Source organism: Egretta garzetta, unplaced genomic scaffold (assembly GCF_000687185.1).
Source record: "Egretta garzetta isolate BGI_Z169 unplaced genomic scaffold, ASM68718v1 scaffold326, whole genome shotgun sequence".
Taxonomy (NCBI): domain Eukaryota; kingdom Metazoa; phylum Chordata; class Aves; order Pelecaniformes; family Ardeidae; genus Egretta; species Egretta garzetta.
Genome location: NW_009260026.1, coordinates 2,985,628 through 2,995,420, shown reverse-complemented (window position 1 = coordinate 2,995,420; position 9,793 = coordinate 2,985,628). Strand labels below are relative to the sequence as shown.

The 9,793-nt window shown below is 44.3% G+C and overlaps 1 protein-coding gene across 1 annotated transcript in view; it reads right to left on the bottom strand.

Annotated features, from left to right (window-relative positions):
* The window catches only part of SEMA5B (semaphorin 5B), a 138,458-nt gene that overhangs the window by 111,460 nt on the left and 17,205 nt on the right, over positions 1-9,793 (bottom strand). The gene's annotated exons all lie outside the window — the stretch shown is intronic.

The window sequence follows — 9,793 nt, the reverse complement described above, 5'->3', positions numbered from 1 at the left end:
GTGCTGGGGCTGAACCTCGGGCTAGGAGCCAGCAACTCCTGTCAGCTCTTCCTATCTTTGCTCCTGGAGGCCTTAGATACACTTTGTACTTCCACAGTACACAACAAACACAGCTTAGTCATGCTTCACGACTCCCTGGGAGCTGGTTAGTATCATTCCCCCCTTATACCAATGGAAAAAATGAGCCAGAGAAAGGTTAAATGACCTTCTCCAAAGCACACAGCAAGTCAGTGATGGAATCGAGATCAGACCCCAGGGCTCTTGGCTACTAAATCTCATGCTAGATTAATGCACAGTGCCTCGACACAGGTCCAGCTGTGGCTGAACTTCTCAGATGGTTATCCACATTTCTGGACTAGCCAATCATCCCAAGAAACCCAGCTCCTGAAGGATGATTGTAGCCTTTGCTCTCAGAAGGAGTTAATTACATGCCTGCTCCAGAGTGTGATGTGATGATCTGCTTGCAAATGCTACTCCAGCAATTCATTTGGAGGGCCTGGCATACACACGCTGGAGAAAAGGTGGAGAACCAGCACCTCCCTTACAAGGAGATTCCTTATTTACCAGTAATTTTGTTTCTATTGAAAAAAAAAAAAAACTTGTCTGGTACATCATTCTTCCTTAAAAATCAATAGATGTTCAAGAGAGAACCATACAAAACGGCATAGAGTAATATGATGCAGTTGCTGTATGAGCAATTGCTTTTCCCAAAGCAACATTTCTCAGTGATAAATACAGCCAGAGCTAGAGGAGCATCCTCTTAGAAGAGGCTCCTTATGCAAACAGCATATCATTCTGATTAAGCAGCTTCCAAATTAAGCCAGGGTCCCCACTACTGTCTTTGGATTGCCACTGAGGCCCATTTAGTACTTCTCAGTGGAAACAAGGATGAAAATCAAATCTTCTGTATTCCAGTCAATGGAGGAGAACTATCATCAGCTTTAATGGCACAGGGCACATGGCACAGATCAATGCTGTATATTCAGGACCAGCTCTAGGAATAACCAAGAGAGGTAGATGCTTATAGCTGCAGAGCATGCAGGACAACAGCATAGCTGTGGTACCCTTCAACTATACCAATATTCAGAAACCTAGATGGAAGGCTGCTGGTGTGGGAGGGAGAAGCATGAAGGGGATCGGGCCTTGGACCAACAGCCATGTCCCCTCTTCTGGCAGCCCGCAAGGGGAGCAGCAAGCTGGCTCTGGTGCCTCTGGCCCTTCTCTTTCACCAGGGCAGGAGAGGAACAGACTCGCTCCTGTGTGGTCCCATCTCCTTGGAGGTTACACTGTTTGCCATGCTTCCGAGACACCTTGAACCAGCTGTTTTCTGGAGGGTAGCCATATGTACACACATCAGAGAACAGGGAATATGATTTTTTTGTAATAATGTTTGACCATATTTATAAAATATGGGCCAATTTCCTTTTTTTTTTTTTGTTACATTTCCCTCCCTCTGTTTCACTAGCTGAGTTTCTTCAAAACCTCAGAGATGGAAACAGCCAAATTTTCAAGACTCGTGTGTGGGTTTGTTCCTATCTTCCTGGAAGAGTGAGTCCATCTCTCAGACCATCACGCATTATCCTACATGCCATCTCAAGTCTCTCTTGACACACAACTTACAGTTCTTCTCTGGCAGTCACAGAGCACTTACAGCACCTTGATATGGCCCTGAACCACATGGGGACCTTTGGTCTCCTATTTGCCCATCACTTTTAGTTGTGCTTTCAAAAGCCAAATGGTAAAATTCCTCTTCTTCAGATGCACTGATTATTGTTTAACTATTCCCTGGCAGCACCCCCACCTGCCTACTTAGGCTGATAAACATGCTCGGTTCTGTCAGGCTTTCCTCAGACTCTGGATGAGTTCAACATGACTTGTATGCAAATACTGATAGAGTTGGCTGGTGAGCTTAAGTTATTGCCAACCAATCCCTTTTCTTTGCTGTGGTTTTTATACCTTTGCAGTGGCACAGAACAGTAGGCTTAGCACCTGAACATCTGGATATAAAGTGATATGCAAGTCACTGTAGTGAGCCCTGCCATATAAAACTGACATATCACCAACTTAACCAGAGCAAGAGAGAGTATTTTCAATATTGCAAAAGGAAACTGCTCTGCAGCCCCATCCTGTGATGCTGTAAAACACATTAGGTCCAAGCCTCCAAGGCTTTTGCCAAAATATCCTGACCCTGTGTTTGCTCGCACCCTGCTCTCCGAAATACAGTCTTCAGACTTAATTATTCTCAGTGTGTTATAAAGCAAGTGAGCCTCTCACGGGTGGCTGCTTTTGTGATAGGGTATCACCAATTTTCATTTTATCTGGAATATGAGATATTTTTCCAGTCAGGCCTGCAATTTGCTGTGTAAGGATGCTCCCTATCAGCCTGCCCTGTGCCAAGATTGCCTTTCTCACAGCACTGGCTGCGCAGGCACTGGCCACCAGGCAGCTGATGGCCTGGTTCCCCCCATGACGGGCAACTGTGCACTGACTGCCACGGCAGTGAGTTCATTTGCAGAGAGGTAGATGGTACCGCCTTGCAGGCAATTTGAAGGACCAGCTGTTTTCTCTGCCAACAAAGATGACAGAGCAGAGACTGCAGTTGCCTCATCCTCTTCTCCACGTTCTCCACATACAACACCTGGGGCAAAGCTGTCTCTTTGCTCTCCTACAGCTGTGGCTTCTTCTGTGCACTAGACTGACCCAGCAACCTGACAGTGCTGCAGCATAGCACTTTGATTTATTTATTCTGAGTTAATTAAAGTTCACATTCTGTGCTCAAACAAATGCACAAATTTTAACTAAGAAAAAAAATTACACTTTGAACAAAATTTGGGCCAGGGTCCAAAGTTCTAAGGATCCCACAATAACAAAAATTCTCCTTCTGTCCTTTCCTGTCCACACCTCTTCCCCTCCTCCCCAGGCACCGATTTGGGGTATGGCAAGTTCAGCCTCCTTGCAGACCAGCAGAGGAAAGCAAACTCTGTAGGCAAGAACACGAGACCCCAGTGGGGCTTCACTCCTCCACACTTACACCAGGGCTGAGCCGACCTCGCCTGGCACGGTATCAGAGAGGAAAATCTCCCTCTGAACTGTTCCAGGCTCAACCAGAGAGGCTAAAACCCACATTTTAATCACACTTTTGTTCCCTGTGTAAAGAAACCATGCACCCCCAATTATGGATTTAACTAGCTGCAATGTCTAATCAGAGGCTTCTCACCTCATCATATCTTTTCCATGCAGGTCAGGCAGCTTCTTTAAAAAACATCAATGGTCCTTTGAAAGTTTCTGTTAATTTCAGAGACTGATTCTCCCTTTTTTTCTTATATCACCATGTTATCTGCCCCCCTCCAGCCCCCGATACAAGGATGCAACTTTAATTAGACCATTCTTTTGTCTGATAGGAAAAATCACAGTGAGAAAGGATGGTATTTGTTTTTCTAGGTTTTTCTGCGGCAGCGCTTTCAGCTACCCTCCTACGATCTGGATATAATCAAAAACATTATCATGCTCTTTGCTTGCTCACGTCCTCATTAATACCTCAACTGGCAAGGTAATTTCTCAGCCAAACGTGACTTAGTAGGGGGTAAAGCTGGCGTAAGACAGTGCAATACTAATGTGAGCCATCAGAAATGGTAGTAACTCAGCTTAGTCATTTTGTCTCAGGAAAGTATTGAGTCAGGGACAAATGGCATGTCATTCCTGGCTGGTAACAGGACAAGCCTGTGGACTACTTAACCTTTGGCTATGCCCATGTGGTTGTGGCCAATGTTAACTTGTTAGTCTCTCCATGCTATATCAGACTTGACGTTTTCAGCCATGCCGAAGCCCCACCGTCCCAGTGTAAGTGTATGGGACTCACTGACTTCCATAAGCATTTTGAAGACTTACATCTTCTTCGGAGATGCAAGGCTGAGAGCAAGTAGTTAAACTACCAGGTGGAAATACAACAGGAAAGGGTCCAAATCCCACCTGTGCCACAAGTTTTCTGTGAGTCCATAGAAGAGCTTCAGCTGTGTCCACATTAGCCAAGTGCAGAGACCTTTGAGGTTGTGTAGGCTTTGACCGCTACCTTCAGAAAGCATAGTCTCACTGCAGGAGTAGCTGTGTTAGGTGCAGCACTGCCTTTCAGGTCTACTATAAACTCACATGCCTCAAAATCACAGCTTTTTCACAGGGCAGGCTTGCTCTTAACCCCTCTGGGCCTCAGACTCCCATCTACAGTGTGAAATTATTAGTGCTTTCCTGCCTCACAGAAGCCCTGTGCAGATAAATGTTGGTGAGGAGCCCTGGTCATTTGGCAACAGAAAGTATTCTTGACAGAGTTTAAACCCAACCCTGATACTCTTAAGTCTGTGGATCAACTCTGACCTGATTTCTGTCACTGAATTTCCTGGTTTGCAAAGTGCTTTTTGCCCAAGCAACATAATCTGCAGAGACTTATTCTCTTCAGGGTTCAGTGGCAGTCCAGGTCTGGACAGGATTGAAGGTGCCCAAGGGTAAGAGTGATATTTTCCAAGCAGCACAGGTTTTGAGAGTTTTACTGCACTGCTCTGGAGCTTTCTGCCAAGCAGGCAGGCAAGAGCCTATGTTCAGCCAGAAATCTGCCTGAAACCTGGTGTCTGACAGACTAATCTATCACACACCGGAGGCTTTCAATAAACTCAGGGTGCCAAACCTGCTGGTTGAGGGTCCTAGAGTATATTTACAATTTGCCATATTTCTGCAAGCTGCAACTTGAAGCAACTCTTCTGGGACATCAGTCACTCCAGTCTTCAGCTCCTAAGCCTGAATGATTCAGAGTTGGTTTAATGCTTATACATCCAGGAGCAATAATAGCCAGGAAGGGGTACGCCCAGGCTGCTGTGCTCCCCCTAAAACAACCTTTGTAAGTTCATATTACACTTTCCCTGCTCCCCAAACTAACCATATCTCCTTTCATGCATCTACCTATTTGGCATTAACAGGCACATTCAGTTCAGCTTTAAATCAAGTATGAAAATCACCCCCATCAAAGCATCCAGGCTTGCACCACCAGCAGCTCAGTAGCTTGGACATTTATTGCAGAGAAGTCTGGCAGTCCAGAATGACGGGCACTTTACTTGCCAGTTTTGAGTCCGTTGATGCAGCCTTTGCTCACTACCCTCTACCTCCAGGCTCTTCTTGGTAATGACTGTTTGTGACAAGGGCTCCTGAGCTGCAGTTCCCTGTGCGACAGCCATGAGACACAATCCTTTCCCATCTCCTGATGGAGCTGACAGACCCCTTGGCAGGCAGAACTATGAGGACTTCTGGTCATGACGCTTTCTGGCTGGTTTTCGACAGGAACACCTCCACTCGCTGCGAATGGCCAACCCTTGTAGCCATGCCTCTCACATCCGCAGCCCCAGCAGGCTACTGCCCTGAGCTGACACCCCCACCGTTTCCTTCTGGGAAAAGTCAAATGTTTCCCTTTGGGCTTCCCAGCCACTCTCTGTGCAGCCATTTGTTTGGGTACCGTCCTCCTGTTGTCCAAGCTGTTTCCCTTCAGCTTGCTGTCGTGCCAGATTGTCACACAGCGTCTCAACCATCCTCCTTTAAACCTTTTATGTTCTCCTCACCAGGGAGCTCTTCCAAAGCATGCTTTTTGGCTTGACTCCAAGCAAGGCCTTTCATATCATCATTTCTTTACTGGCTCCTGTCTCTGCCCAGCCAGTAATGAGATAGTCTCAAGGAGTACGTCTCCTCGAGAAAGCAGGATGTCACAGCTACACATTGTACAAACCGATCCTCCCCAGGGATTGGGCACCCTGCCTACAGCACAGGTAAGAGAGCAGAGAACGGCTTCTCCACCATGCAAATGAAATCACTGGAGATGGAGGAGCCTGTCTCTGCTATGGATGGGGAAGAGAAGGATGGAGGGGGAGGAGCAAAGGAAGAACGTTGGAGAGTTTAGCTGGGATGTCCTGCAGGAATGGGGATGGAGGCTTCCTCTTGCCCCACCACCATCACCTCTGGCGTCCCCATCACAGCACGGGCACACTGGCGGAGGCAAAGGGCCTGAGGCTGTCTGGCTGCCAGGTAGGCTACTGCTCTCCATTGTTTTTGACAGTGGCTAGATCTGACCTTGAGCTGCAGTGAGCAGATACCATCAATTGAAACAGCTGCGTCTTTTAAGTCACCACTTTTTAACACAGGTCTCTTGCTTGCCCATTGAGTTAGGAAATTCTGCTTATCTCCTTTGTTAAACCATTTGTAATATAGCAGCTCATTCAAGCTGTTCTTCCCAGTCCATTCACCAGCTGTATTACTGACAAAAGAGCAGTGTCCCAGTCTCCTAGCCTTTGTTCTGGTACCGGAATAATCTCCTCTGTGGCTCTTCTGCCGTGGCAGCATATGTACAACTTGTGTCTATAATTCAAAATGATAGCTCATTATGTGACACTAATCTGCGAGAAACTGCCACCCATTTCCTCACCATTACTCTTTGATTTCAGATGTTTAGGTAGAGCAAATAGAACCTCAGTTAATAAAAGCAAACTGCTCACTAGGAATGCTTTATAGCAGAGTTAAATTTGAAATCTAATAATGGGAAAGAGATTGAAAGTAAAGACAATAAGCATTCCAGATCATGCTATTAGAGAGGGATGGAAGTTTCTACATAGTCAAGGCAGCAATCAGTTTCCATTTCAGTTCCTTTATTGGCTTTGACTTGGAAGGTTTCTCAGGTCTGAAAAAATTCAAGGCTTATTCTTGATGAAAAGAAGAAAGTGTTTTGCAAAAAAGCAGGACAAATGGACAAAACCAGCATTGCTGATAGCTAGCACAGAAAAAGCAGGATTCGAGTTCCCAAAATTGTCAGTTTTTTCATGCATGGGGGGATTTATGTCTCTTGTTTTTGAGCTGTTCAGATCATATTTTCAAGTTTTTTCTCTGTAATAATGAGACCTAGAAAATTGTTTTTCCTCCCATTAAAATAAGCTCAAATAGTAATCACATGCACTCAAGAGCTGAAAAAAGCAGCAAATATTTCAAAACAATCACTCATTCACAGAAGAAAAACAGTACATGAAAATACTAACACTACATTTAAGGCAAAAACAAAACATGCAAACTATGAGTCAAAATGAAGGTTATGAATTTTTGAAATGTGTGGTTTTATACTTAATGAAATGTGGCTCATAATAGGGGTAGTGTGAGATTTACAATGTTCTAAGCTATTCATATCCTTACTTGCAAGTGTTTGGATTTTACAAATGATGTGACAAGTAAATACGTTGCTTAGAAACCATGGTGGGCTTTTGAAACCAATTCTTTTGTTTCTGAGATTTTGACTTGGCAGGTGTTTGGTCAGTGGAGTTATCAAACTCCTCTGGTTTGCACTCAGACAGTACCAGTCATACGGGGAGGGCTCTCAGATAAGGATAAAGCTTAGAAATTTGAGGCTTGTGTTATTCCAGCTCCCTGTCTGCATGGCATGCCCTCAATACCTCTTACAGTTTCAGTCACGCTGTGTCCAATTCCTGAAACCAAAACCCCTCATGAGCTCCATGATCTTCTTTTCTTCTAGGAAGCATTTTCTGTGAAGCTTTGAAACACAGGATGAACTAAGCCAAGGAGATGTTGTGGTGAGGTCATGCTGCTTTTAAATAGAGACAGAAAGAACTAGTCTGAAATAATTTATAATGCTATCATGTAAGAGAATGATGTTAACCAGGAAATTGAGAAGTGGGAGTACTTATAAACTCCACCCTGATCCCAAACTCCTTCCACAACCCCAGAATAGCTGGCATTACTACTAATATGATCTACAGTAGCACATTTAAACATGGTTAACATTTAAATTTAGGTTTCATAAATTACACCCTGTAGAGATGGATAGAGACAGCTCCTATCTCTTTGAGGTATTGTTTCATTTGCAAATTCAAGTAGATGGTGCACGAGCAATTAATGACTCAAAAAATCACCCCTAAAAATAGTCCAGAACAAGGTGTGGATTTATCAGGGAAGGAGGGAACAGAAAAGGCTTTACTTCCCATTCCCATTTCTCTCGTACAGCTCCAGGAGCTCAGTGCGCTCAGCACCAAGGACCCCATCCACACCCCCATATTCATGCACCTCTCCCTGTCACCTCGCACAGGGTGGAAGTGAGATGCCAAAGAAGGAAAGGGCTCAGCTCTCCTCACTGTCCCCACACCAAGCCTGTATCCAACCCAAAAAACCCACCCTGGGAAATTACATCTCCAATAACTCTATCAAAAATTGCTTGGCAGAGCCATGTGGCACCATTGAAACTTTCAGTCTCCCAGTCAGGTGGGTAGTGCTTCATGAAAACTGACTTTTCCAAGCAAATTCTATAAATACTTGTTACTGCTTCCTCACAAGGCAATGCACTGCAATATATTGTACCTCCAGTGGGAAGCCAGGTTTGCTGCCATTCCCCTGCTTATAATGATATTGTAGCCTTGTGCCTAACCGCAGTCATGCAAACTCTTGCGGAGACAGAGACTCCCTCAAGGATGTGTCGCTGGGGCTTGAGCAGGGGTGAAGCGTGTCAGCATTAGCAGCATCTGCGTGGGAGAAAACCTGCTGTGCAGCCGAATTATGTAAACCATAAATGCCTCAGAGCGACATGCTTGTGTTTGTGCAATGCCTGGCAGAAGGCACTGTTCATGGCCGTCCCCAAAGTGATGCTATTCTGACGTAATAAATATTAATAATTTCTAGTTAAAGATTCCAGTACAGGTAAAGTCGTGGCTTGGAAAGTAAAATGTTTCTGTACGAAAAGCAGGAGGGCCTCTGGCAATCTGAACAGCTACAGGAAGGTAAGCCTTATTATTTACTGCACAAATACACACAGAAAATGTATATTAAATCACACCTCAGTTGTCTCTGTGGAGCAAAAATCTCTCCCTCTGCTACAGATCTTGCTCTTTTCTCTTGTTCATGTCATGAGTTCTTCCAGCTCTGCTCCTCAAGTCCCTGTCCTCTAACGCTGGAAGAAAGCAGCCTCTTCCTCCATTTTCATTAATAGCAGAGACTGCTACCACAATGTTATCTGATTCTAAATGTTATACTTACATTGATTTGTTAGACTGCGCTTAGTCTTTTCTTTTTGGGTTGTCTTATCTGTTTATTATGCAATAAAAAATAGTTGCTGTTGGGGCTCATGATTCAACCACTCCCGACGTGTATTATTTCACTGAACCATAGCTCTTTTCCCTGTTACAAATGCAGCTCTAGATTTGTTGGAGCTTGCTTATGCTCATCTTGTGTGTTTCCACCTTCCTTTTATGGCATCCTAAATAAAAATAATGTTTAAAAATAAAGGAAAATATATGCTAATTATATACAATGGGCCAGAACAACAGAGTTGCACCAAAATACATTAGGTGAGGATCTGGCTATATCAGCAAGATGAAGCAAACAGGTTGTGGAGTGAATTCTAAGAGAGAAAAAAGCAATCATTTACATTGCCACTGTGATTTATAGAAAGGTGTGTAGACGAACTTCGTACAGAGGGAAAGTCTGGCCATGGCAAATAAACCATAAAGTCAAATTCTGTGCTGGCAGAGGGATGGAGCAGAATGACTTACTATGACTCTTCTAACATTCACAATACCAAGAGAGATGCCAGCATTCTGCTTCATTAACCAGTCACTTTGACTGCATCTTTTTTTTTTTTTTTTTTTTTTTAATTCTAGTAATTTTCCCTTCTTTGCAATTATACCAGGAGTCTAAATCCCTCTACATAAATTATAGCTTTCTTTTTGAGGGGGACACTGGCCACATAAGCTGGAAACACCCTCTCCTCTTG